The 21,935-nt window shown below is 37.4% G+C and overlaps 1 protein-coding gene across 4 annotated transcripts in view; it reads left to right on the top strand.

The window, feature by feature from the left end:
• SLC1A3 (solute carrier family 1 member 3) overlaps positions 1-21,935 on the top strand; it is a 64,143-nt gene that overhangs the window by 20,556 nt on the left and 21,652 nt on the right. The gene's annotated exons all lie outside the window — the stretch shown is intronic.

The following is a 21,935-nucleotide window of genomic DNA, read 5'->3' as shown; positions in this document are numbered from 1 at the left end:
ATATATTACCTTAATTGTCAGGATCCAGAGACTATAAGCTGTTCTCTATTTAAATGATTTTCAAATATTTTAGTGTTAAGATCTCCGCTTGCAAATGGAAATTAGCATAGACTCCGTCTTCACAGATACCAAAGATACCGTGTGTGTATAAAAGCTGTTAATAAAACAGTAGAGAACTAGAGTATTCACAGCTATAAAATCATTTGCCTTCACATATTTCAAGGAGAAAGCAAAATTTGTTTCTATACACATGTTATATGTATACTGAAAGCTTAACAAACACTGGAACTGGAGAGAAATTTATCAGTCTTAAAGGGGAAACAGTGACAGTTTTTATTCCCAGCCAGTGTGTAATATGTTACATGTCATATGTCCTTGCTGTCTTCTTGTACCTTTCACCTGCAGAACTCCCCATGTTGGCTGGACACTGATAGAAGAACAGTTGAAAGTAGAAAAGGAGAGGCATTTACCTTTTTTCAGTGTCAGCTGAGACTGGCAATGTTGCTCCATTTTGTAGGATGAGTTACGGCAGGAGAATTTACCTGCTTAGTTCCTTCTAACTCTGCATCCATATTTCTCTAAAACAGCTCAAGGTAGAACAGGAAATTAGTAGATCATCCTATACAAGGATTTGAACTCACTTTCAAAATTCCAAGTAGAAATACTTTGTTCAGGTAAAGATCAGAAAGAGAGTCACAAGCGTCACAAGGAACTAGCCTTGTGATAAAACAAGCTCATTTGCTGTATTATCAGGTCTTGGTAGAGACTTTGTGAAATACCAGAGCAATGAGTTTCCGACTAATTCTCTTCTGAAAAGAATCTGCAATCTCTGGATTCAAACAGTACCCTTCTTTTTGATGACTGCTTTTTTTCCCCTTTAAGTTCTTTGGAGCCTTTATCCTTTTTTAATGCCTTTTTTTTTCAAAACAATCATTTCCTTTATTACATAAAGGCTTTTGGCAAAGAGAAATTTTATCTGCGTAAGATCTGCCTTATTATCATACAAGTGCCTTGTAATATTAAGTAGATTATACTTAGAGTTTCCCTTCGAAGTACAGATGGTAATTTTCAAGGTGAAAAACAACATTTTGAACCTCTTTAGTCAGGCAAGAAACAACCAGACAAAACTCAATGCAATTCACAAATGACAGATTTCATTCTTTAATTCTTCCATTAAATACAAAAGGACTATATCTTTCCTCATGGGCTTAAAAGATATTTCCCATTTTCTTGCTTACAACTGTGGAAAAACTTTTCTACACTGAACAATGCTTCATTTAGTGTACACACATTTTTTAAAAAACAAGATGCTCTTACATATTTGCTGCAGAACTCTCATACTTAATATACAGGTATTACTGAATATATAAATAGTAATGTACTACAACCTTTGCAGCTGTACTACTGTGCAATTTTATAGATGCTATGGGTTTCTTATTTCTACATATTATATGATAATTAATTGGATAAAAGTCTTATGCTTCTCAAGTCAGTCTTAAGATCACTCTTGGCATCCATGAGCCAAATCTCTTATTTCCTGTATTTTGTTTGGCAAACCAAAGCAGACGCCTCTTAAAGCAAGAAGATTCCTCCAGGGTCTTGCACGCTGGAGGACTGTAAATGATCCGAACAAATATTTTTGCTGTTTGCAGGCACAACAGTGTCTCCCAGATATGATGTTCTGGGTTTCCATTTGTATTTATGTAAGCGTGTTCAATATGACTGGTTGATACAATATCAGAATATGGTCTCTGAGGTATTAGAAACAGGCTGTGGATTTTTACAGTCCTTTGCAAGTTTTGTGAATGCCAAAGAAATTAGAACTACAACAACAAAAAAGTGATCGTATAGAAGTTACGTAAGTGACAGATAAATTGAAAAACTGAAGACTTCTGCTATACAGGTAAACAGTTCTGATGGTTATTCACAGACTCTTGGGAAAATAAATTATAAAAGGTGAAGTCAGCCCAGTCACATTTGTCTATAGCCTTTCTTTCATGAAAGCAATAATGCAGAATCACATTCAGAGGTTTTTACTCATGTTTAGCTTATGACTTACCATTATCACATGTGGCTTAACCAGGTATGCAGTTTTCTCCATGAGATTCTATCTTCTGATGTGTGTTGCCAGGGCATGTACTAACATCTGCTAGGGAGAAAATAGAGGTTATTTGCATACCTTTCACCATCTTTTACTGTTTATTGGAAAAGATAATTATACAAATAGCTGTGTTCTTTATTTTTTGTGGTTTATGCACAAATCCAACTGCATACTCTATACTCATCTTTATTCTCTACAGTCTTGAAATGGGAGAACTCCTCAGTCAGAAATTCCCATTTGGATTATTTTATGGCCAAATCTGACCTGAATTCTTATACAAACACAGGGCTGACAATTTTGTTCCATTTCTGCTTTGAATTTGCTGCAGTTGTAGGAGTTCAAAATATTTTATACCTTCTTATTTCATTATAACTTGAAGTGTTTGATGAAAAAGAATTGCTTGACAAAATTATTAAAATATACATTGTCCCTAAAAGTTACATAAAACAAATACATATGCATATGATAACAAGTCACCTTATCATGAAATAGGCAAAGACTGCAAGATTTTCACCAGCATTAAGAGCACCTTCTGAGTTCTTACAACAAGACCATAATGACATTGAAATTCCAGCCCTTAAAACTGGCCCACAAGTTTTATCTGTGTGTATGAGTTATTCACTGAATATAAGGGCATCAGAATGAAATGCCTTCTCTTAACCAAACAATACATTTCCTGAAACCCCATTCACAAAAATGAGTCATACCAGTCTTTATAAAAAGCATACTTGGAGCATAACATTTGTGACAAATATTAAATGTAGAGAATTTTATAAGGCTTGTTTGCAAATATTTTTCACAGTTCACAGTTTAAGAGACAGGCTGCTTCTCCTTTCCCAAAATTTTGGAAGCTTGGAATTTAGTTGAACAAGGGTAAGTAAACTAGGATTAAATTCTGTGCATTTCTTTCAAATATTTTTGTCTGGTAAAGCACAGAAAGCATAAAAAGCCCCGTCAAGATCTGAGTGTAATTTTTGCTGCACATCGCAGAAACACTAAGAAAATAGTTTGTTTACTAATGTAAATCAAGCTGGGGAAAGAGAAAGGGAATGTAGAAACAGGGAAAAAACAAGGTCCGCTAGCTTGCCAAAGATTATACAGCAGGTCAGCAACAACAAAATCAGGCAAATATCCCAATTGTGAAGATCAGTACAATGCACTTTGCATAAGATGATAGCGCTTGTCCGAACTGTTCATGGGAGTAACACTAATATGGCATAAATGAATCTTAATCACACACTGGGATTTTGTGTGCAAGATTCTGCACAAACACAAAGAAAAAGACTGTGGATCTTCTTACACAAGAGAAGGCTGTATAGTAAAACAGTTTAGAAGACGATGTATGGAAGGTTTACCTCAAAGAAGAAAAATATCTTAGTATGTAGTTTGTTGTATGTCTTTGTTTATATTCACTCACCTTTTTAATGACTGTCTTTCATGAATTCTGGAAGATACAGAAACTTCCCTGCCTCTGATGCAGCCTTTCAACAACAAACTACAAGATTGACACCTGCAGGTGGCAAGAGTTACTTTCCTTTGGGCAGACTCAGAGACATGAGGTTTTGTACCCAGGCTTTTTCAACATGTTCGTAGTATTTACCACTACAAAAACTATAGAAAGTGTTGAAAAAAATGTGCAGAAAGCTGGAATAACTATGAAAGGATGGCACTTAACTAACCTTGGATCTACATATGATGTTTGTAATTTCAGCTATCAAAGAAGTGCAATGAGTGGTGAGAATGTTAAAATCAAGTAGTAAGGAACATGTTCTATCTCCTCACTGAGATAAAACCAATGGCACACAAAGTGACTCAAGTAATAAACCAAAACACAAGTAAAGATAAAAATTAACAGCCAAGTTTCAGGCGCAGTTGCTTGAAACCGCCTATCATGAAACAAGGACAATATTCAAAGAAAGAACTGAACTTGAAATAGTCTCCAAGGCACTCCCTTATGTAAGTCAGGAAAAATGCAGCATCTGGATATGAACAGATTCAACTGCTGAAAGCCAAATTTTGCCCAAAGCAACTTATGGGGGTAAAACGTGGAAAATTAACGCTGTGACGTGTTGTATAACCGTAGGCAAATCATGTTTCCCTTTTGTATCTCTGCTTTCTTTCTCCTTTCAGAGGTAGTGCTGGTGAGGTCTTTTTGTAGCTACTAGGCAGAAAAGAAGATGACTATGGATGATGGAATTTTTAATGGAGACATGTAAATTAAGTCATCACAGCTCAGCAGACACAAAGTATATAGCTATTTTAGTTATATCACTGTAGAGATGGAAATAAAGCCAGTAATTACAGCAAAAATGGCATATGGGGCCATGAGTGTAACAGCTGCTGTAGATATACTACACCCAAAGTTACCTTGTGACCACTTGCAGCTAGCTATGATGATATCACCAACAATCAGATATGTATAAACAGATCGTATTTTTTCACTACAACTGCTTAACAGGAATGTGTTAGCCATGAAGATAAAAACCAAATAATTCTCCTGAAGTTAGCACATGGTGTGATAGACCTAAACTAGGCTGTATGACAGAGAACTGTGATACAATGGCACAGCCTCCCACATCCAGATAGCAGCTGTATTCAGTCTTCTGAAAAGACATAATTCTAGAAAATACTACAGTCTCATGTTATTCAACTTAAGAAATTAGGTTTCATATTTGCCTTTCCAATATTTGGAATGAGGCAGTAAATGACCCATCAAGCACAACTGGATGCAAATGCAATTAAATCTTACCAAAACACCTATGCTCTAGTAAAGCACTAGCATTTTCCATTATGGCAATTGTAATAGCCTTTATTAACATAATAAATTAACAGTAGAAAACAGAAAGGGCCAGCATTTTGAATTTGCTCATCTTAACCGCTCACATCAAAGCACACAACAGGAAGGTCTCATAAAGAGACCTGTGCATCACCTCTTCAAAAGAGAGGCTGCAAATCCGTCCTGCCCCTAGGTTTGTAGAAGCAGCAGTCATACAGCATGAAGTAACTACTTAGTTCCAGTGTTCTTGTGTCTACTCACTGACAAGTCTACTGTGGAAAAAAGGCTATCGCTCACTGCAAGGTCCCAGGTGCTGTCTCATATCAGCCACAAATGTTTACAGTAATTGCCACAGATGGAAAGACTCTCATTCAGCAGGATTCCAGAGAGGGGAACAAATGCTGTGGAGCCAGCAATATCCTTCTCCCAGGAAGAAAAATAAGGGGCCTAGCAGTAATGCCTTTTAATTCATTCTGACAGAACAGACCTATAACTGGTGCCTGCTTAACATCTTGTGTACTCACAGTAAAACTGGAAGCCAAAAGCATTAACAAAAGTCAGTCTTACTCTTCAGTGTTTCAGTTTAAGAAAGACATTACTGATTCAGTTCATATAGTTCATACACAAAAAGTGAGAAATAATTAGGCACCGTTTGTGCAATTTAGCTAGTCACAAAGCAATTAATCCATATTCCAGATTCTAAAAATCAGAAAATTTTACATGTCCTAAAGAAATTATTTTAGAAGTCAAAATAATCAAAACCCATTAAATCAATGAAAAGTTTTATACTGATCTCAGTTGACTCTGGTCATAGGCAAAAGATGAGAACTGACAGATGTTCTATGACGCACCTTTTAGATTGCTAGTGTATTTGAGCTGCCTTTATATTTGTATTGGAAGCTTTCTACAGAGGAACCCTGTAGATATCTCCTACAGTAGTAAGCCTGCTGTGAATAACTAATCCATGAACATCCTAGGAGTGTGTTATTTTTTTACTTACGTGTCTCTTTTAATACATAAAATATTATTAAAAAAGCAACTTCCCTTCTCTTTCAAGCTACTCTTCCCTCTTTCTCCCCCACCTAATACTATATATGCATGTCAACATCGTAAAAGCTGAACTGCATGGTCGCTTCAGTTTCACTTACTTGCACATTTCTTACATACATCAGTTTATGCATTAGTATAGGTGTTTACATATGCAATTTGCATAATTGGGTGACAGTGCTGTTTAATTTGAACATCCAAATGCTTTTTTCCACGAACAAATGGAAACTCGTGCTGTGATTTGTGTGTGCCCGAAACCAACACTGGTTAAAAATGTGGGCAAGTTCCTAAGTTTGTAAAGACTCAGCCATCTTGTAAGCAGGATTTCCTGTAGGGATAAAGAAACAATTGAAGAAATATTACTAGTGTTGGTGCATGTTCTGTAACAATTTCATCTCAACCTAGCATCTTTACGCTAGATTCTGGCCAATAGCTGCTAAAAATATACAAACACGAAACTTCATTTACATAATTACTTTAAACACGTGCTCTTTAGTACCTGTATCACTATATAAAATAAATGTCTATCAAGTCTGACATATAGCCACTAATAGTCATTATTCAGGCAGGCATTCAAAGATGAAAAAATTGGAACATTCTTATACTATTCCCCTCCACAATCTTTAAGGGAATGTGGGCAGGATATATTTAATAATTATGTCACGTAATCAATTTCTAGTCAAAACACAAAAAGAACTATGTGCAGATTCAGTGTGTGTTGGCATCAGTTTGACTACAACTTCCTGAATATGTTTCCTGAACAACTTTTTCACAGAAAGTTCTCCAGAAGGAAACAAACTATACCCGGTTGAAAGTCAGAAAGCATTGTGCAAGGCACAAGTGTTAGAAAATCATAATGGAATGTCATACATATTTATACAATAAATACAGCTTTGGGTGGAACCTCTTAATCAGAAAGTGCCATGTATCTTAATCTATGCAAATTCTAAAAGCAAAGAGCTACAGAAAGGAACATAAAATGAAAATACAACTCACTTCTGAACCGTTTCTGGAACAACTTTTCTATACGAAGTGCACAGCAATCTATCTTCACGAGAGCCTGAGAGAACAATTCTAAGTGAAACCAGATCCCACTAAAAATTAAAATGCAGTAAGAGCAGAGATGAAATTCCTGCATATGAAGATACTCTGTATAAAATAAAATTTGATTATACCTTAAAAAAGAAAACTTAAGCATGATATACAGCATCGAAAAGCAGAAAGTGCATGGCAGTATAGTTTTTGAAATCTTAGTCTCTGCAAGCAGTAATGCACAAACAGAAAGTGTGTTCAAAAATCAAAATCAGCAATAATTAAAGACAGCAAAACTAAAAAAAAACCTCTAAAATAATACAAGTTTGCTAGAAGCCCTTAATTAAACTCTGATTTAAATTTCATGGAAAATATAGCTTTTTGTACTGGACAACTATTTTTAGTTGTTTCACAAAGTATTGAACAACAGGTTGTTACACACTTTTATTCAGGTTGCATTCCACATGGGATTCCAGCTGAATTGATAATAGGTAACAATCTCCCATCCACAAAGTCTTGGTTTTGATTTATTATCTTAGTTCAAATGCATAACATCAAGTTGACAGGCAAACCACTGGGAAAAAAAAAAAAAAGGCAAAAGCTATTTGAAAGAAAACATATGAGTTAGAGCGTCTTGCCTGAGCACTGATGGACCATTGTAAATGCATAATGTTGCTTTATTAACATTTCTATTTCAATCAAAGGCAGAAGGGCTGAAAACTTCTTAGGGACAACTCAAACTGGATTTTTTAGTTTAATACAAACAAATATGAATTGATTACAGAAAAGCAACACCTGAAATTTAAAAAAAAAAAAAAAATTATGAAATGTAAAATCAGCTAAATTAGATTTTAAATGGAAAAGACTTGGGTTTGTATTTTGTACAGCAAAATGCCCAAAATGCAAAATCACGTCTCCTCTGAATTTTGGGAATTAGGATGCTGAGAGCAACCATTTTATTCAGGATATTGAAGACTGAAATTATAAAGAACAAGGTTTTCAATAACGAATGACTCTGTGATCTTTCTGCCATCCAGCAAGACCTGGACAGGCTGGAGAGCTGGGCGGAGAGGAACCTAATGGCGTTCAACAAGGGCAAGTGTAGGCTCCTGCACCTGGGGAGGAACAACCCCATGCACCAGAACAGGTTGGGGGTCGACCTGCTGGAGAACAGCTCTGTGGAGAAGGATCCGGGAGCTCTGGTGGGCAAGAGGTTAACCATGAGCCAGCCATGTGCCCTCATGGCCAAGAAGGCCAATGGTATCCCGGGGTGCATTAAGAAGAGTGTGGCCAGCAGGGAGAGGCAGGTTCTTCTCTCCCTCTCTACTCTGCCCTGGTGAGGCCACATGTGGAGTGCTGTGTCCAGTTCTGGGCCCCCCAGTTCAAGAGAGACAGGGAACTACTGGAGAGAGTCCAGCAGAGGGCTACGAAGATGATGAGGTGACAGGAGCATCTTTGTTATGAGGAAAGGCTGAGAGATCTGGGACTCTTTAGCCTGGAGAAGAGGAGACAGAGAGGGGACCTTATCAACACTTATAAATATCTAAAGGGCAGGTGTCAAGAGGATCGGGCCAGGGTGTTTTTGGTGATGCCCAGTGACAGGACAAGAAGCAACTGGCACAAACTGGAGCACAGGGAGTTCTGCCTCAATATGAGGAAAAACTACCTTACATTAAGGATGACAGAGCACTGGAACAGGCTGCCCAGCGAGGTTGTGGAGACTCCTTCCCTGGAGATGTTCAAAACCCACCTGAACACAGTCCTGTGCAACTTGCTGTAGGTGAACCTGCTTTAGCAGGGAGGTTGGACTAGATGATCTCCAGAGGTCCCTTCCAACCCCTGCCATTCTGTGATTCTGGGATTCTGTGATAACGTGACAGATGAAATAGAATCGTGCCAAATGCAAAGTAATACAGCTGGGAAAGGGGAACATGCTACACCTATACTACACCTAATCACAATCTCTGAAATGGCTATTAGTACACAGGCAAGAGTTCCCAGACTCACTGTGAACAGTCCAGAGAATGTAACACTGCTTATTTGTCAAACAGAGTTCTAGTGAAATGCAATGAGGGATTAAACAGACTACAACTTCTTGGCTAGAAAAAGATATGACTGTAGAAAATCATCATAAAAATCCACAGAAATCATGAATCATTTCTGATTAGAGGCTTAGATGGAGTAACTATTTATTATTATGTCTCACAATTATTTTTCATAATAAAGGAAATACGGGGTGCCCAATTAAATAACTAGGTAGTGCATTTATAATAAAGAAAAGGAAGTACTTTTTCACATAGCACACAATTTAATTGTGTTGTGCAGCGTCACAAGCCAGAACTTAATATTTCAAAATGAAACTAGAGATACAGCCATCATTGAATTTGGGGAACTAGCAAGTTAGGAAGGCCCTAGTCCTCACTGGTGGCTAGATGCAGGGAGAGCAAGGAAGGGCAGTTAACACTATCTTTTTCTATTTCTCATAGTCTTTCAGTAAGAATCTGTTGTTAGGTAGAGCTGAAGATAAAGAGATGGCTTGGCCAGCCATTGGACTAACTGATTTCCCATAGTTTCATGTTACTGTTGCACTCCATAAAATTTCACATCAGATTGAATGCGTCTCTCTGTTTTCACCTGTTAAGATTTCACCTACTAATTGCTCTAAGACAACGACTACTGTCAACGGTTCCAACTTTCTGACACATATCTACATAGCTCTTTCTCAAGAGGCAGCTCAAAACCAAGGAAAAACTCTTCCAGGACCTGAGAATCTTCTCACCTTCAACAAATGTAAACTCACTCCATTGACATGAAATTAGACTTAAAATTAAAAGTGATAAGGCAAACCGTATGTCAAGAAAGAAGGAAAGAACTATGCATAACAATATCAGGCGCTCTTAACTATGCCACTCTTGGGAATTTGACAAACAACAATAGAGTAAAAGCCATTATCAAAACATGACAAAAAACCAGCCTGAAAACCTGTGACGAGTTACACCCAGAGATAGTTAGCTACACAGAGGTGTTGTTCAGGCTTTAACAGCTTTCACTTTCCTACTCCTTTCCCCTCTTTACCTCTAACCTGAACACTGTGATCTGTATCCCTATTTCCTGTAGATGAAGGTAGACACCTCCATTTTATTTGCTTACTTGTCAGTTTGTCTTTGCTGTAACTGCTCATGAAGACTGGAAGAATCTCATCAAGAAAGTTCCTGAGGATGCATTTTGGGGACACCAGGAACATTACTGGGAGTACTGGCACATCAGCAGAAGTAACACCTATCATCCTTTAGTCAATGCTGTAAAATCTGATAGACACAAAGTACTTTCTGAATCACTGCATCAGCTACACAGATCATTGCAGAAGGACCAGCTGCAAACAAAATCGCACAAAGAATGTTGTCAACTTTAAGAGACAGGAGACTGTAATGCTCTCATTAGGTCTTCTCTTGTTTTCACCTCTGATTTTTTTTTCATGTTTTGATAATGGATAATTCTTGACCTGTTTTATATTATTTCCATTTAATTCTCAATATTAACTGCTGGATCTCCTACATGCTGTCCTTCAGCCATGTATTTGGATTAGAGACTCCTGTAAGGCAGATCCATCATCATCATCATTACTGGAGGTAGGGATACCGAATACTTTTCTCTTGATAGCACTACTGGATGTTCCACCTGAGTTCTGAACAATGGAGAATGAGGAAAGTCACTGTGCACCACAAGAGCTACAGGACTCAAGCCTTGAGTCTGGGTTCTAGTAAGATGCTGGATTGTCTGGAAGAGGATGAAGGCTGGCCAGCTAATTGTTCATCCTGGTATCCACCCACATGACACATCTCTCACTGGTGATAGAGGATAAGAAGGAGAAAACAGAGACACCCAGGACAGAAACCTCTAATGATCTGTTGAGACTACAGATATAACTAAGGATCAGCAACATCTGGAATTTGAACTGCATGTTAGAGAGTCACACAGCAGTTCCTGCATCAGCTACAATTTTCGCCCAGACACTCCTGTTAGTGCATATTTTTTCTTTACTTTCTCTTCCAGTCTGTTTCTGAATATATTCTATATCCTTCAGTTCAGACCTTAAGAAAGGAATGCAGCAAAATATAAACAATGCTGTTGACTATGGCATAAATAGTCTCTCAAATGTTATCACTGCAAATATTTCAGAGCTTGCCTGGTTGCTAGGAATTGCTTTCCAGTTGTGTCATAGTTCGTTTTCATAGTTGATAACTTTTTGCAGAGGTGTGGCTGGCACACGATAAAATACCTTTTCCTTATTCCTTTGTTGCAATGTTGTCTCCAGATGAGTGCCTGAGGCATCCATGAACACAGCAAAAAATCTGCTGAAACCCAAAATCTGTTTACAGAATTGCCAGACTTTTTTAATTGGGTGGAAATCTCTCCATGTGAACTTTTTCAAGCTCACACAGTCCAATCTGGTTTTCCTCAGGCAAGTGTGGCCAGGGTGCTGTTATATCACTGAAGTTTGATGTAAAACTCTTGTAAGATACCACCAGTCCCAGAAATAACTGGGTTTTGTGGTGATGGCTTATTCTACAAAGCATCGGCTTTGGCTAGGTCTGTTCATACACTGCCACTTCTATGCACTGCCTCAGATATTTTACTTGGGCAACCCTGATAAAACACTTTTCCCCATCTACACAACGCCTTTTTCCTTTGATCCTTCTAGGACTTGATTTTCCCAGGTTGGACTGAATGATGCCACTGATACATACTACAGCAAAGTTAGTTCAATTTACCTAAAAGCCCATCTATGTGTCTCTGGAAGTTAACAAGTGCAATATGAATTCCAGAAATGGGGAAAAAGGAATTCCTACAGGTTCCTACCTGTTCTCAAGATTGGCCTTTCCTGAGTCACCTGTCCCGGTGTTTCTCAGATCAACAAAGTTTGTATATTTGGCAGTTTTGATCATGGCCAATCATTCATCATTGTAAAACATGGCATTTCCATCTGAAAGAAGGACATATGAAATCAGTACCAGCACAGGTTCCTCAGAAGTTTATACACTTAGCAGAACAGGGCAGTTTAGCAGACCACAAACTTTCAGTTCCTGCTACTGTGAAGACAGTCATACCTAGCAAAACAGCAAGAAGAGTACCTGGGATGGCAAGCTCTTTTGGTTCTGCGGCTCACCAGATAGAAAAGATCCATGTATTCCTTCTGCTGATAGTATCATGAAAGGAGCTTTTTCTCTGCAGGAGGCTATCAAAATGAGATGTTGATCTACAATGAAAAGTAAAAACTACTAGGACACAGAAAGCTTGTGCAAAAAAAAAAGGTCTCAGTATTTATGGGACCTTATCATGTTGGAATGCAAAGACAAAATTCTTTACAGTTTCACACAACTGAATAGCAATTCAGTTCTAATACTGAGTAAGAAACATGCAAATGAAGAAAAGAGTCAAGTGCTCAACTGTCACACCAAGAGAAGCTTTCAGATCTTAATGTTATTCTTACAGACCTACCATCTCTGCAAGACAATTAGCAAAGCAAATTAAATTCCCAGTCCCCTGGTTGTGAAGAAAAGCTCAAAAACTGATCCTAACTATATTCTGAAAATTCAAGAGTCACACAACAAAGAGCATTTATTTGAAAAAACATTGGGGTTTAGGGTATTCCAGTAATTGGAGAGCATGACCTGCAGTTCCTCCATAGTTAGAGTTATCAGCTCTGGTATTAATCTTTAAGCAATATTGATCTCCTCCACTTCACTGAAGAGTTCGAAAGGTTTCAAACATATCATAAGTTGTGAAGAGTTTTTTGGACTAAGTACATTAACACAAATATTTATTTAGTGCCTCAGTTAATCATGTTTTCAGGATCAGGCTTCAGTTTGTAATAGTTATATGTAATTTTCAGATAATTACAACTTTTCATCCTCATATAACTATACTGCTAGCTCCTTACTGGTGGTAGATAAGAAAATGAAAAGTACAGCATAGTACTAGAAGTATGCTATTTACACTAGAATTAACACACTGATGCTAATTCTTTCCTCCATAAACAACTCTCTAATTTTCTCTCTACTCATAAGCAAAGCTAAATACTTACTTTATTCTGACATTTCACCACCCACTTCTAACATAGATTTGAATGCTCTGATAATATCAGAGATTCTACAGTGAATAGTTTCTTTTCCAAGCTAGAGAAAAAATAGATTTTGGTCAAGAGTTCACCTAATGAATGGCTATTTCGTTAATGAATACATTCTTGCACTAAAAATCAGCTTTGTCCAATATTTACAATCACAGTATGTCTTACCTCCCCGAACAAATTTAGAGAACATTAGCTTAATAAGTCTGACTAGCATCTGCCTCAACACTAACAAAGCTCTGCAAAAGGCACACATCCATAAGGAAAACAAAGTTTTCAAATTCAAGATAGGATGAAAGTAAATAGGCTTTTTTTCTGTCTGCAGAACATTACAGTCCAAAAACACGAGTGATCTTAAAAAACTCTCTTCTCTTTCATCCTTTTGGTTTAAAATCAGCTGATATTTTTTTTGGTACCTCAGACCTCTCAGAGAAATGCATATCCTCAATCCTGCCTGCAAGCAGATGATCCCCAGAAGGCAAATGTGCAACACGTAAATTGTGGAAGCCAAAACCTATTTTTCAGCCGTACTTAGCACTGTAATATCCTGGGAAAGAGCTGAATAATATTATTAAAAAGCACTGGTTGCTACTATCAGGCATTCCAGAGGAATTCTTAACTTCTTTCCATTGCCTTCTACAAGTCTGTAAGGTGGAGAAAGACAAAGCAAAAACTGTACGGCTTTGATGTTGCAAAGCTGTAACTGAATCGGTGACCCAAAGTTCAAGAGGTCAGTGAAACAAAGGGGAGAAAAGAAGAAAGACAAAAGCCTGTTCACATGAAACTCCAGTTCCACACTTCCGTAATGAGTTCTCAGAACAGCCTTAACATCATTACTGAATTGTGAAAAAAACTCCAAATTATAATGACAATTTAAAACCTAATAGACTAATTGGTAAAGTAGTGACTCCTTAGTATTCATATGGCATATTACCAGAGGACCTTAAATTCATAAATAGGAGGTATTTTTTTCCTAAACTTAATTTTATTGTTACCCATTAAAATCTGGGGGGGGCTTTAGAGTGTAATTAAATTATGTTTATGGTCCATAAAGAAGATGGAAAAATGTTTATGATGTTACGCATTAGGATGTTCTTATTTATTATTAAGATACTAACTTAAGGATTATAAATGATGTTTTAAAATGCTCCTAGTTCATAAGTTTAAAAATGGCTATACAATTTTTTTCAAATTATGTCTGCATCTGATCCCATTACTCTTTAAATAGACTTTGCTATACTAGAAAAAGTCTCAGATTGTTTCTAGATCCTTTATTAATATGAGATTCATTTTTTGATGGCATATAAAACTTTAAATGCAGAATTTTTCTTATAAAATCCAGGTTAATGACATTCTTTGAAAAATAAGAATCTAAAAGTACCCTGTATTGTCGAATTAGTTCTGTACTTCCATTTCTAATGCAAATACTGACTTAGAGACATGAAAGATCTCCACGCGTTTCCTTTTGACAAGGATAGGTAATACAATGTAGTTGCGCATCTTATTTGTACCTGAACTATCAGAGGGACTGAGGCCCCACTATACTAAGTCCTGCACCAAAGTTAGTACAGTATTGGGGGTAATGTCTTTCAGGACAAACTTCCCCAGATTGAGAAGATGTTATGTCGACACTGCTGACTTCACTGTCATAGACAGATAACTAAATTAATTTTCTATCAAGTAGGCAAACAGGATAGCAACAGCAGCACGGACCTCCATTCAAAGTTATTTGTGTTGCTTCATGTCAATGCAGATAGCACTACAACTTGGCGGAAAATACAATTGTAGTTGAAGTGAGAGAGGAGAAAATTTAGCGAACAAAGTGTGAATCCATCAAGAACAGCCCACGGAAGCACACATAATGTTGCAAAATAGTACAAACTGAAAAAATGCGTGGCACATGGGAAGGAATGTAATAAACTAAAAGGATTACAAGAACATGAAAACACCAGCAGGATGTGTATAACATAGACAGAAAGGAAAGTGACAGTTCCGTGAGGAGTTCAGATAAATTCACTGGAAGATCAATGGGTAAAGCAGATGAATGAACTGCTGGCTTGAAAGCAAAATGAAAATGTATCACTTTTAAGCTGGATACAGATGCATCAGTCAGTGTTGTGTTACTGACAAGATTTCTAAAAAAAAGTACAGACCAATTTTGATTATTAGTAAACCTGGTACCCTGGTACAAGAAAAGACAGTAGCTACTGCAACAACAAAAAATACGCAGGATTCTTTAGTGAGTGGGCGGTTACTAGAGTAACTTCAGGTTTCTCAAAAAAGTCTCGTTGAACATATCAAAAGGCAAATGCCACACTGTTCTTTTCCAAATTACCTTAATAATGCTGAATTAGGAAAGAAAGATTATCTCAGGGGTTTAAAAATTGTGCTAAAATTAATATTCTAAGCAGAAATCCAAAGGCCAGATTGCTACCAGATGCATTAGTAACACACAACCATTAGTTTAAATCTCAGTTCAGTCACATTCAACTGGGCAAAGTTTATTTCTAAATGATAGCTGCTGCATGAACTCTATAAAATTAACTTAACTAGTGTCAGAGCCTAGTGGATGGTCATCCAAATAAAAGACACTATCACTGTAATAGAGTCTATTATTGGAAGTTCTAGTGAAGAAGCCAAGAACTGGCTGGCCAACAATACTGGATCACTTTTTCAGTGAGAAGGTGATGCCTCCAGCATCAAGATGTGACAAATTACAGATCAGTACAATCCCATACCCCAAATCCCAAATAGAGAGAGATGTCTCTATCTTTATTTAGCCAGGCAACCTTAATTTTCCATTCTTTAAATCTTGCACCTCTCTCACTAGAATTGGTTCCCTTCATTTTTTCTGTCAATTTAGCAGAAGCGTCTCTTCAGACATCTGTTACATACCAAGATGTAAAAGCAAATGCATTTTCACATTAGACATTATTACTAGCTACTGTTCCTTTATGGATACTGTAATCTCACATCTGTATTCCCAGGTACGTCATATGATTTTTTCAGTAGCAGCTAAAGTAGATCAGGCGTGATTTAGTGTAGCAAATAGTTCACAGCTTCATCACATGGTATACAGCCAGTCAGATAACAGAAGCACTGTACATTTCTGGAATGCTGTTTAATAAGTGCTGCACATACAAAAACATGTCTGTGAAGGACTCCAGGCGCAGCCTGCCAGAGTTTTAGCAGATTAAAAGGTTCCACATGAATTTTAAGAAATTGCATCATGGATTTTTACGGAGCACTAAGTAATGTGCTTAACACCATCCAGAAGGCAAAGGTATCTTTATCAATGGTATCTTGCCAGCACGCAGTGCGTTTCATGTTTAAAGAATACATTTTTGGCAATATGTTCAGAAAAACTGAAAATTAATATTTTCATCCTTGGAGAACAGGGTAGAAGTCTTACAACTATTAGCATATTCATTTCAGACTTGTAACAACATGTCCTCTAGGATTTAAGCTAACTTAATGTGCTTTGGCTTATCAGCCACTACGTTAACTTTTTTTCCTAATTAAACTGAAATAATTTGCTCTGTTACATTACGCTTTTTCCTAAGCAACTGTGATCATTTTTTCACTCATACAGAAAAGTAGCAGCTTTGTGCCAAACAGAAGAATCCCATTTCCAGAAAAGCTTAGTCCAAATATCTGGACATAAAAGGATGTCTTTTTAGAATTACACTGTGCAGGTAGCAGCAGTGTTTTTCTACCAAAAAAATTGTAAGCTGCTATTTTCTGTGTTCCTGGGTCTCTGATTCTTGGCTTGAAGACAGTCAGTCCTTTGTACTCTGTTATTACAATGAGGTAACCAAAGAAAGAGAGTCTTGGTTTGAGACTGTCAGCTGTTACTAATCACTGCTCCATGGCTTGCTGTGAATCCCTGCTTGCCTCTCCCTCCTGCTCTGCTTAGCACACATAAAGAAGATAAATTACTCCCTAGTTTCCCTTCAAAAAGCATATTGTTTGGCACATTCCAATACTGTGAGCAAAAGATGGAATAATGTGAAGAGTTAAATGGGTATCTAAACAGCCCCACAGCAGGGTTCTTCTCAGGCAGATGTGAGTTTCAGGAAATGTACTTTCCTACCATTTCTCCAAGTGTATTCTGTTATATTGCAAACCTGAAAAGTAAATCAATTTTGCTTTTCAGAACAGCAGAGCATATTCCCGCAGGTTGTTTCCTGTAATAATGCAAATATCACTGACAATAAATGCAACAACCAAGTGTACCATATGTATTTAATTTTACTGGGACATGTAATACTTTGGTGTCTATAAATTATTTAGCAACAACAAACACAGTCTGGGGAGATTTATGGAATTCTTCCCTGCTCGCACTGACTGACACTGTCCTGACACAGAGAAGAATTTTAAAGGAAGAATCAAAGAGTCACAGAATACAGTGGTTTGGAAAGGACCTTTGATATTTCATTCTTCACAGTTAACTAAAAGGTAAAAAACACTGTAAGGCCACTAGAGATTATTTAGGCCTCTACCATTTTCATCAGTCAGGGATGTTCTGACATTATCTTACCATGGTTTCACAAATGTTTTCCTTTTAACGAATAAACCATGGCTAGAAAAGCATGCATTTGCAGCCAAAAGGATGAAGGAGAAAAAACATGGTCAGTTACAAAATATTTTCGCTTAACAAGAGTTAGAATTACACCTACTTGCTAACACATTTTTATGCTGTTTCCACCAAGAAGTATGGGACTAACAGGTGTAAAATGTTCAGTTTGCATCACTTTTGCCGATGCAAAAGATTTCAGAACCACTAAGAGGTATCCAGCATCCACATTCAGGTAGACTTCAATACAAGCACTCTAGGAATATCAGAAACAAGTATGTATGGTGGAGTTAGGTTACCATCCTCTAGAAAAGGTACTGGAGAATCCACAAAGGAAGGTATATCGCTTTAAGTGCTTATGTGGACTCTTCTACATGTTGTTAAGTCACACCTTTCTGTTAAAGTCTATGATTCTCTGATTCACTCACATAGTGAAATTTTTTCTTGCATTTAATAGGAACAGTGTGTATCTTCATAAGGGTATGTTTCTACGCCGATTTTTTTTGAAGGCAGTGCTGGTTTCAGTAGCCGTGTCCCTCCAAAGCCCAGGTGCTCTTTTGCACAGTCTTGTCCCTCCTTGTCTTCAAACAGCGGATGGTGTTTGCTCAGCTACCTGGTGAGAACAAAGCCATCTTAAAGATAAACAGAAGGAAGTAAGGAATGTTTAACATGCTTGAGCAGCACTGCCACCAAAGAGCAAAGGATGCAGTTTAACAAAACAGCCAATTGGAAATTTAGGCAAACTGCTGCCAAAATGCTAGTTTTCTGTCTCCAGACACAGTCTCCTTCTGTGTAAAAGTTCTGGTGGTCACATGACACAATTCTGAGATAATTCAGAATGACAAGTAGAAAAACTAACCCTACAAAACTCAAAGTTAATAGTTTTCTGGTGGTAAGGGGTTGGGTAGGACTACAAAACTGTGGGGCACGTCTAGTCCTTTAGAAGCCACTCTTGGCCATTTAGTTGACTCATTGAATTGCATTACTATATGCCAGCTGTGGGTTTCATTAGTCAGTTTGGTTTAACTATGGTCACATAATTTTGGATCAAATACAACTGCTAATTTTCCTGTGAGATAGTTGCCCAGTGTTCTTAATGGACCTGGAAAAATTAATAAAATATCTAATTTCATTATTTGAATTTCCATATTCAAATAAGGATAAGTTAAACTGAGGTTTGGGGGCAGCTTGTTCCATTAGTTCATGCAAAAAGGCATACAGAGCTATATTTCAGTCATGTATTTTATGCGGTTTCAGGAAGTCATTAGCTGTATTGATTTAATATTAATTAACTTCACCAATGCATATAGTTCTTTGAAAATGTTATTTAGCTTTTATTATTTGCAGTTTTATTCTTTTACTGCTACTGCAATTAAAAATAATGATGTAGAGTTTGGACTAATTTTGGACCTGATCTTGTGAAGGGCTGAATTGTCAAAGCTTTAAATATTATTTAACTGTTGTTTTCTGAGAACTCTCAACACCACTCAGGACACATTCAGCAGCTATCAGAATAAAGCTCTAGAGCTTAATCATGTTAATTAAACTTGAACAATATTTGCACTGTCTTTACCTAACTATTGCTTTTCCTTACAATTTTTCTGTCAGCACATTTTACCGTGACCTTGCCCAGTGTTACTCATTTCCACAAATCCTCATCAACATACAGAAAAGGGATTGTTCTCATGGTCTCACACTGAGAGTTTACTCATCACACAGTGCTTAGTGGATGTAGGGGGTCGGGAGTAGCCCATTTAAGACTGCTTCATTAGGAGAGTGAAAGACAACCTTAAAGAAACAAAATTAGGGCAACACTCCTGAGTCAACAGTTGCCATTATTGCTGTTCCACCATAGGAGTCCTTAACAAGCAACTGCAATTTCCTAACCAAGAGACCATAAAACAGGAAAATAATTAGCAATAAAAAGATGCTCTGTTAATAATGTTTTGTTTTTAAAGACCGAGTCCGAAACACCTAAAGGAAATTTATGTAAAAATACAAGTTAGTAAGGAAGTCCCATCAATTCAATTCTAATACGTTGAATAAGGAAAGAATTCATCGTGGTCACAGAAATCCTCTCTTTTTTTATTTCCCGTAGTCAATATTTCTAAAGACCAGAACGCATGGTGTGTTCTACAGACGCATTCAGAACTGGTTCATCATTTCACGTGTTTGCAACAACATATCGCTATGTCTTGGCAGGATTCTGACTCCAGATGAGATGTTCAGTCGTATGCCCACAGATGATAACCTCTTGCCAGTGGCTGCAGGTGCGCACCAGAGCTCTGAACCTGTAGTTGCTCTCATACTGAGCACGATTACTACTACCCTACAAGAAGCAGCTGAGGACTCTGGGTTTGTTTAGTTTGGAGCAAAGAAGGCTAAGGGGCAACCTCATTGCTCTCTGCAGCTTCCTGAGGAGGGGACGTGGAGAGGGGGGTGCTGATCTCTTCTCCCTGGGATCCAGTGACAGGACGCATGGGAATTGCTCAAAGCTGCACCAGGGGAGGTTTAGGCTGGACATGAGGAAGCGTTTCTTCACCGAGAGGGTGGTCCAACACTGGAACAGGCTCCCTAGAGAGGTGGTCGATGCCCCAAGCCTGTCAGTGTTTGAGAGGCCCCTGGACAATGCCCTCAGTAACACGCCTTAGCTTTTGGTCAGCCCTGAAGTGGTCAGGCAGCTGGACTAGATAATCGTTGTAAGTCCCTTCCAACTGAACTGTTCTAAATTTAAAATTTTCATCATTATACATCAAAAGTAGTTTTAAAGAAAGCACAAGTTAAAAATATTGTGGGAAAAATGTTAGATTCTCTTGTTACAAACAGAAGAATTTTACTACAGGAAAGCAAACACATAAACTTCTTAATTTTTCCAAAAGTTTTTAAAGTGCAGCAAAAAGATTTCAGAAAGAGGGACTTTCAACATGAAAAGCAGTAACTGAGCATTTTAACTGTTTTAAAACTGAAATTACACACATTCATATATACATGCACCCCCCTCTCCTCAGTGACAGAATCTCACTTGCTCTGACAAATGATAAAATCACTGAAGGTACTAGGATCAGTTGTAAGTTGTAACCATTATTTTTTTTAGGAAAAGCGAAAGAAAATGAATCTTGTTGCCTGCCCAGCTCTTCAGTGGCATAGAACTTACCATGGAGTGTGAAAAAGAATTTTAAAAACTGCTCGTTATGGACCCTGATTCAGCAAAGCATGTTAGTGATTAACATTAAGTACAAATACAAGTTCAAGAATGCTTTACTGACCAGGAGTTTACACCCAGAAATAGGGCCAGCCTCAGTCATACCAGCTGCCAATCAGTTATTGTTGTGGTAAATACACATATTCTGTCCAATTGTGTAAATACATGTATTCCTTCTTTCTAAAAAAAGCCCATGGGCAGAAAATCTTCGGTATTGTAACAGGTAAATTAGGTATGTACTTAAACTCAAATCTCAGACTGAAATAACTCATAGCTTATGACTTCAGGACATTGGACTGTTCTGCAAAAATCTGTTGATGCGGTTGTACTAATTAAAGGGAGGAAGTGTTCTGAAGTTGTAGGACTTTTTAGCATAGGCTCTGTCTTTTGGCTTTTAAAATAATTATTTGGAATTTATTTTTGAACACAGGGATCTGAAGCTATTATTAGCTTAAATGTTATCTAAAGAAAACATGCTTAGTATGTTTTACTTTTGATCTTACTGAGGAGTACAGTACCATCCTTTTGCGTTAGTGTGCCCTATTATAATCCATGATTACACATAGATTACGTACAGCATGCTTTTAATGTCAATAAAACAAAAATGATAGAAGCAACTCTAGATTTGTAAATTCTAGAATTCTGTATAATCTAGAATCATAAGTACAATATACAAAACTGTAATTGGCACAAAGCTGGTCATAGTACAGTAGCCATTCAGGAAAGCTGCTGCATTATTAGCTCATGCTAATTTGCAGAACCATGATCAAGTCAGATGAACAATCAGAACTATCAGATTAAAAATTCAGAAATTTTAACAAGTTGCCCTAAATAGTTTTTTTTCTCCTTTTCCCTGAATCCTTTCTCTCTCTTTCTCCTCTTGCAACTACATATTTACTTCCTTGCTGCCTTTCCTAAATCTCGAATATTTTCATGTGCTCTCTGACAGCTTTGTTAAAGAACAACGTAGTGCTTTGCTTTTTGCCCTGACACTCTGGAGAACTTCTTGTCATGTCTTTATTTCACCCAAAGTGTGACTGACTCCCCGTTTTTCAAGAGAGGGAAAGAGTAGGT

The sequence above is a fragment of the Leptosomus discolor genome, chromosome Z, assembly GCF_034619465.1.
Source record: "Leptosomus discolor isolate bLepDis1 chromosome Z, bLepDis1.hap2, whole genome shotgun sequence".
In the NCBI taxonomy this organism is placed as follows: domain Eukaryota; kingdom Metazoa; phylum Chordata; class Aves; order Leptosomiformes; family Leptosomidae; genus Leptosomus; species Leptosomus discolor.
Note: the sequence above shows the minus strand (reverse complement) of the source record. Positions and strands in the feature narration are given on the sequence as shown.